A 7,984-nucleotide genomic window follows, 5' to 3' on the forward strand; every position below is an offset into this window, starting at 1 on the left:
ATCAAATATTTCTTCCGGTTTCTCACTTAATAAACCCTGATGAAACTCGATATCTGGTATAATTTTTTTAAGCTCATTGAATTTTTCCGACCAAATATTATAACAATAAATGATTCGCTCGGGAGGTTTCTCGAACAGCGTGTGTCGATTTTTTAAAAGCCGAAAAGTCCAAACTGTTTTTCCGCATCGACTCGGTCCACTGATGAGGAACGTGGTCGGCGATTTAAACTTGAGCCGCGTTACTGACATTTTTGTAGCCGAAGGGAATACTGGTACCGTCGCTCTTGAAGATTCGCTTGTTAGACGTAAATCCAACGAGTTTTTCAGCTGGTTTTTGGAATAGCTGCCCCGTTTTTAAACGTTTCACGTTAAATGGGACTTCGACGCTGTATTTCAATTGTTGGTTGCGTGTAGCGAGGTCCTTCAAAGCTTCAAAGTTGACAATTGACTGATTTTTTTAGTCAATGTAATGCCCTTAAGTTTAGTGACAATCTTTCCAGATTCGAATAAAATTGAATAAGCTTTACATCCCAAGGAAACAAAGGCTTTTATATTTTCATTGGGATACTGGTCAGCTAATGTACCTAGGGTAGTCCCTAGCGGAATATTTAAGTCTTTACTCATATAAAGAAAAGCAGAATCAGTATCGACGTAATTTAAATTAGAACCAATTTGAGCCATTAATTTGTATAATTTAATACGGCCGTAACTGGCTACAAACGCGCCTATCGTTGGTGACCCTTTCCGATAAGTTGGAACGTAGTCTTCCCGAAAACGAGTGGTGACTAAGGCTCTATCATCGTCTAGTAGTTTAAAATCCGTTAATTCTTTGTTTTTATCGGCCAAAATTTCGACTAATTCCTTATAAGAATTAATAAAAACACTTTGGCCTCGATTTAAATTAATTGAATTTTTGCCCCACAGACTGTTTAGACTAAGTTTGCCAATAGCTTTTAAAGCGGGATTATCGGTTATATCGTCTAAATTTAAATCTAACCCGTCAATTTCATTAAAGTCTCGTAAATAATTAAGTTTTTGTTCTAATGTAATTATGTCTTTTGGATACGACGAATTTTGAACTTTGATTTTGTAAAAAAGCCGAATATAGTCATCGAATAGCGGACAATCTTTATCGAATGTCTCTCGGTAATGATGTACTTCGTGAATTGTAATAATTTTGTAACCGTACTCTATCGCTAGATAAAACTCGGGGGTCGTCCACACGTCGGTTATGCTACGCTCTCGATCAGTATGGGTACATTCGAAACATTGTTCAGCTGCACATTTGTAGCAGAGAGTATAATAAATTTTACTATTAATTTTAGCTGAGATAATTGGGAGGTTTAAATTGGTAGGTGGCAGCACCGTAGCTTTAATAAGACCAAAATAAGCGTTAACGGAAAAATTAAAGTTACAAGTTATAATTTCGGGGCTTGATTTGGGATATTTATAGGAACTCATCTGGACGGACGGGTACATGCTATTGAAATCCACGACTTTGATTGGTCGATCGGGAGTGGCTTCGGCGTAAATTACAAAGTAAAGGGTAGGGAATCGCAAAAACTCGCAATTGCTGGGTCTTCTACTAACTGATCATACTCGTGCTCCCATATACTAATAAACTGTGCATTAGGCCTTTCCTTTTTTAAAAAATTTTCGCGGTCGAGGGTTTTGAGATAAATATTTAAATTTGAATCTTTTAACTGTTTATTGTAAGCCTGGTGGTCAGTGTGCAGTGGGCATTTATGGTAATGGCAGCCGTAAAATTCGGCAATTATTTCGGGCGAGGAACAATAACCGTCTAATCGATAGGGGTAAATGACATGTTCTCCACCTAGCGATCGCGCCGTTTGAAATTTCACGTTGAGTTTTTTCCCCAAATAAGCTAACCATGTTAGGGCCTTGACACTATGGCGTTTCCTATAACCCGTTCCCGGAACAATCGCGATAGTGTTTGGTTCGACAAATCTACTAAGGAATAAATTTCTGACGGCTCCCGGCAACGTTATGGCGTTTGACCCTAACAAATCAAAATCAACGGTTTTTAAAAATAAATTTCTAAAACTATCGAATCCTTTCTGTAAAAGTTTAACGTCATCGATCGCGTATTCGGTTTAAACATTATTTAGATCAAAAACGACGTAACGCTGGGAATCGTACCATTGATTAAATTCTACGATTTCCTCGTCCGTAAATTTGTCGATACCAAAATATTCTTTCTCGGGGAGGGCGCCGATATAATCTAAATTGTTTTCCGTAGCGAATGAATAACAAAAATAACCTTTCTTTTGGACAATCTTAAAAGTTTTCGAGAAATTTCGAAGGGCTGTAGGTAGGAACATGAAACTATCGATAAAGGCTATTTTAAATTGGGCGAGAAACATACCCAGGGCTTTGGAACCGGTATAAATTATCTCGGGTTTAATCTTTCGTTTTAATAGACCGTTAAGAATTAGCAACGTATCGAAACCACTCCCGAAATGGCTAATTAATATGACGTTTTCAAAGACCGGCCTCGTAACCGTATCTCTTTTCCGACCATTAACTGTCACCTGGCATGCTAATAAATAATCTAGGAAATTTTGAACGCAATCAAAGCCGTGAAATTTTCGGTAATCATAATTGGTCGAAAATGGCGCTTCTTGCATCGCGGAAATGATTAAAATTGGTCTAATTTTAGTGTCAGTCGTTATGGTCTCAAAATCAAAATAACATAGTCGTTTCTCATTTGATTTTATTTCTAATGGGCGGACGTGACACTCGTTTTTGGGATGCTCAATTTTGCAAAAAGCGCATTTGTTGTCGCAATTATGATTGCCTTCATAGTCTTTCCCGCAATTTAAAAAGCGCCTTAAAACCTGACAGGTTCCTAGTTCTACGTGTTGGGAGAAACAATTTGGTCCGGCAAAATACCTATTACAGTCATTACAACGGGTAGCCTGTTCTAAACTAGGGTGGAATTCCGGACCGTGACACCGGCGGCATTTAAGCTCGGGTCCGCAGTCGTGACTTTTTTTCTGTTTGATACTATGTAACAGGGTAAGACAAAATTTACAATAATATTTTGCCCCAAACATGGCCGAATAAGATCGTACGACGTGGGTGTGGTCTTTAATTTTTAAGAGGAAAATTTTTTTTCTTTGAAGGGACCAATAAACACTTTATCGAAATTATCGTCCGCCGAGATTAATATAATTTGGTAGTCGGGTAATATATTTTGGAATCGGTTAATGTCTATTATTTCTACGGGGCCTTCGGGAACCCCCGCTAGGGCGTGTAATTTTTTAGCTTCAATTTCTTGTTCGGGCTTTTGCCCGTTTCTAATTGTCTTTAAATCGTTTTGATTAAAACTAGCACCCTGTCCTAAACTTTTTAAATGCTGATAGTCGGCCAAAACTCTTCCCACCGCCAGGGCTCTCGTAAAACATAAATTGTCCGTATTTCTAATGGGAATAAATGTGTTACCTTGGTTGATATACTGATCTAGACATTCATAACTTCTTGTTCTAACGCTGCGAGGGGGTCCTCTCATAGGGGTATCTTGAAGAAATATTAGGTCGAATCGGAGGGGTGAATCTAAATAAATTGTCTTAACGGACTGGGCTACCTTTTCAATCCCCGTTAAAATTCTCTCAGCTGTCAACTCATTAATATTCATTAATTGGAAATTTATCGGATCGTGCAGCTCATCGGTAATTACCACCACCCTGACGCGCGTGTAGCCTAAATTATCAGCCGTAATTCTATCTAATATTGATTGGAAAATACGGGTCAGTTGGTTACTGATATCGGCGTGTTTTAATTGGTCTAAATTTTTAAAATTACACTCGAATAACATAGATTTACACCTATACTTTCGAGAAGAACTGGCAATGATTTTATCTATCGAGTAAAAATTTTTAGGGTTGAAACGGGTGCTAAGATCGAGGGCCATGGTGTTTTTAAAGTCCTGCGTAAATATTTAATACGGTTTGAATCGTTGTCGCGACGTCGTAAACTTCGCCGGAATTCTGCAAGTTTAATAGTTTTTCGTAGTGACGTCCACGGTTCTTGTAAACTAGAACTTCACCTCGCCGACCCGCTAGAATTTCAACCTTCTCGTTTCTTAGTTGAAAATCACCTTCTTCATAAACTATCTGTTCTAGATACTCTTTTAACTCATACGCCGAATCTAGTTTGACGCAAACGCCGTCTTTCGTCGCGGTTGGCCTATCGCTATTTTTGACGTAACGCCTTATATCTAAATACAAGTTATTTTTGAAACTTGCAATTTTTATCCCGAAATTTTTATGGCGGGAAAACTCTACGACTATATCCGTCCAGCCGTCGTCTACTGGCTTGAGATGGGCCGGCTTGAGATGGGCCGGCTTGAGATGGACCTGGTTGAGATGGGCCTGGCTTGGATAGGGTGCTTTTGGGTGGCGCATCAACTGGTTTGAATGGCGATTGTTTCGAAGGGCTATCGAGTACCTCGTGGCATGTTAAATCTATGATATCGGGTTGATTCTTCGGGATGTCTACTTCGAAACGAGTTTTCTTAATATTTACTTTATTTCCGAAATCTAATCGACGACGGACCTTATTGACCTGGGAGCAGGGAGGTGTTTCGGATTGGTTCTAAAAATTAAACTAAATTAAATGGTATAAAAAATAGACTGAATTAATAAACTATTACTTTGCGGTCAACGTCCATCGTGCCAGAATAATTTCCTAACAATAAACGGTCATTTAAAAAAGGTAATTCCCCAAATTTTAAAATTTACTTACAATTTCTTCAAGTCGAATGCAAGTTGTGAAATAAATGCAAATAAAGCGCGTCCCTCTATTTATAGTCGCAAAACCCCCTAGCGGGACGCTTAGGAACTTCTATAACATATGCTAATTTATCTAACGCTTTTATTAATACATGCGTAATTTTTCGTAATAAACAAAAATCCCCTAGCGGGACGCTTAGGAACTTCTATAACACATGCTAATTTTCATAACGGTTTTAGGTACTCGTAATTTTTCGTAACGGTTTTTTATATCAACATGTGGTAAATAAACCCCTAGCGGGATGCTTAGGAAACTCCATTTTCTAATGGTTTTGTAACAATTTTTTTACGTACTCTATTAACGCAACGGTTTTTTTATATCAACATGTGGTAAATAAACCCTTAGCGGGATGCTTAGGAAACTCCATTTTCTAATGGTTTTGTAACAATTTTTTTTTACGTACTCTATTAACGCAACGGTTTTTTTAAATATATCAGTGTTTTCTCGAGAATAATTCCATACACGAACCTAACCTCGAGCTATAGTAAATCAAATATTTAGGTTAAGATTGCCGGGTATAAAAGGCGCGATTTTTTCATGTTTTATCACATTTCGTTCCTGAACTACAATGTAAGTTGTAAAACGTCTTAATACGAACCTTTTCAAAAAAAATCTAATTTTAGGGTTTCCCACACTACAGCAGATTTTATTAAAGTAGTGAAGGGGAGAGGACGCGGAAGTAATGTACTTTTGATAATATACTGTAACAAGTAATTGATAAATATTAAATTATAGGAGAAAACGCGGACCTAGGACCAGTTCGAAGTAATTATTTTCTATTTTTTATTATACTTTTATAAAATTTCTAACAATAGGACCCGACACGTTGCCACCACCCTCCACGCCTTCGGACCCACCAACACCTGGGAACTCCCCAACGCCCTCGAACTCTCCCACAATTCCCTATCGGGAGATTTTGATCAACCCGTCATTGTCGACGGAAATGCGAGTACTGGACTTGAGGAAAGGTAATTCGTTAAATATATTTTAATACGTATGAAATTATAATATGAATTTTTACTAGCGCCGGGGATCAAAATCATCGTGGAAGGGGGTAATATATTCAACATGTTTTATTATATTAACAACTAATTTATGTAATTTTAGGTGGCGCCCTTAAAATTTTAATTTAAAAATAAACTGTTTATATTTATTTTTGTCTCTTTCTTAATAAACACGTTAGTTGTATCATATAAACCATTTTCATACAGATTGGTTAAAACGTACCATTCCTACTTAACTTGTTAATCGACGCTTACAATTTCTAACGGTCTTCAGAACACATGTTAAATTCGCGCCAAAACTTTAACAGCCATATAGCTACCAGGTCAATTACCCCTAACGGTTAATTATAAAGATACAAACATGTAATAGACCTATAGAGTACAAACTATACCCGTTTCCCCGCCAAAATCATGTCAAGTGTATATTAATAAACCTAAAGAGTTTAACCACTTGTTGATTTTTATACACGCGACGCTTACACTTTCCCGCCAAAAATTAATATTCAAACATATAATATAACTACTTGTGATCCTAAACACATGTTACTATACTATCTAACAGGTCAATGACCCATAACAGTAATCCACCTAGTTAAACAATACCACGCTCATTAATATTCACCCTTTTGACCTTGAACAGGTTGATTGACAGGTCGACTAACTAGGCTAATTAATTAACACCTGTGCTCGTTACGCACGAGTGGACGTGTGACACGCGCCCGAGGGGGGGCGGAATCGCGATTCCCCGCTTCATTCCCCCCCCCCCGTCACGCAGCTGGGGACGCGGTAGCCACGCCCCCGCTTGGCTAGGAAGGGGGTACTATACTACTAACAAGGCAAACAATTGCTTAATGCGTTGGGTTACGGAAACTGACCAACCATTCACTGTTGTAGAACAGCCAAAGTTTAAGGAACTGCTAAAATCAATGAATCCTGATAACCCATTTATTGCTGATAGCGTAGTAAAGTCTGCGAAAGTACTTACAAACAACCTAATGAGTTGCTACGAAAGAGAAACACAAAAAGTCTTAGACCTTTGTAAAGTACGTTTAAAAAAAGACTTGTATAATAGCGGTTAGGATTTACGTACTTTTGCAGACTATTCCAGATCAAGTTTCTTTAACTATGGATGGGTGGACGTCGAACAGTCGTATACCGGTTTGGGAGTTACAGCACATTGGATCGACGAAAATTGGGTTCTGAAAAACACACTTTTGAGGTTCATTCATTTCGCAGTACGCCATACTGGAAACAATATTTGCGATGAGTTCACTGTTCTCGTACAGAAGTTTGAAACGAAGGTAAGATTTATTCAATGTGGTTAAAATTGTAAAAGACCAGTTAAAAATTTAACCCAACTCTAGGTGCTAGCGATAAATTTAGTCAGGAATTTGAAAAAAAAAAGACTAGGGATATTGGACTAAGATACACTGCACGAAATCGCATCCGTGGTTTTGTACATATTTTGAATTTGGCAGTGCAAGATTTGCTTAAACATCTACAATCTCAACCATGTCATGACGCCGAAGAACAATATATAGAAGAGTCAGAAGAAACTTACATGGCCACGGATAGCAATATTGAAAATGCAGTTAGAAAGGTAACTGGAAACCACGAAATTGTAAGAGCATTCTTTACTTATCGTAGGAGTAATTGAATCAGGCTTGAATCGTCCTGAAAATGTTATTGAGTCACCAATAGTAATTTTAATAATAGTTACAGAACTTTTTCGATATTTCAAAGATGTGTTAGTTTTCTGTAAACATAAATATATTTGAGTGATTATTTCATGTCAGGACTTTAGGCACCAAAATTCGGTTATCCGTTCAACGCGAAAAGATACTGTCCGAGGTGAATGCCGAATTCGGTATAGCAGATCGAAAAGTTATACTGGCTGTAAAAACCCGATGGAATTCTACTTATGGAATGCTTTTCCGAGCTATTTATTTGAGACATGTGATTTGATAACAATTAAGAGTCAAACTAAATATGTACATACACAATTTCAATATTTGCTTTACTTATTTTAGACTTTAGAATCCATTACAAAGACGGACAAAGATTTAAGAAAATTGGCATTATCGGACAGTGAATGGGAAATCATTAACACACTATTGGTTTTATTAAAGGTTTTTACCTTACATTGAAACCGAAGTAAATGTTTT

The 7,984-nt window shown here is 37.5% G+C and overlaps 1 long non-coding RNA gene across 1 annotated transcript; it reads left to right on the forward strand.

The window, feature by feature from the left end:
- Nucleotides 1–5,139: 5,139 nt before the first annotated feature.
- Nucleotides 5,140–5,969, forward strand: LOC149933741 (uncharacterized). Its single transcript, XR_016473245.1, has 6 exons — nt 5,140–5,144; nt 5,439–5,494; nt 5,551–5,580; nt 5,631–5,783; nt 5,840–5,869; nt 5,923–5,969. It is a non-coding gene; the product is annotated as an uncharacterized LOC149933741 (long non-coding RNA).
- The last annotated feature ends 2,015 nt before the right edge of the window (nt 5,970–7,984 follow it).

The sequence above is a fragment of the Leiobunum rupestre genome, chromosome 8, assembly GCF_980474605.1.
Source record: "Leiobunum rupestre chromosome 8, qqLeiRupe1.1.hap1, whole genome shotgun sequence".
NCBI lineage: Eukaryota > Metazoa > Arthropoda > Arachnida > Opiliones > Sclerosomatidae > Leiobunum > Leiobunum rupestre.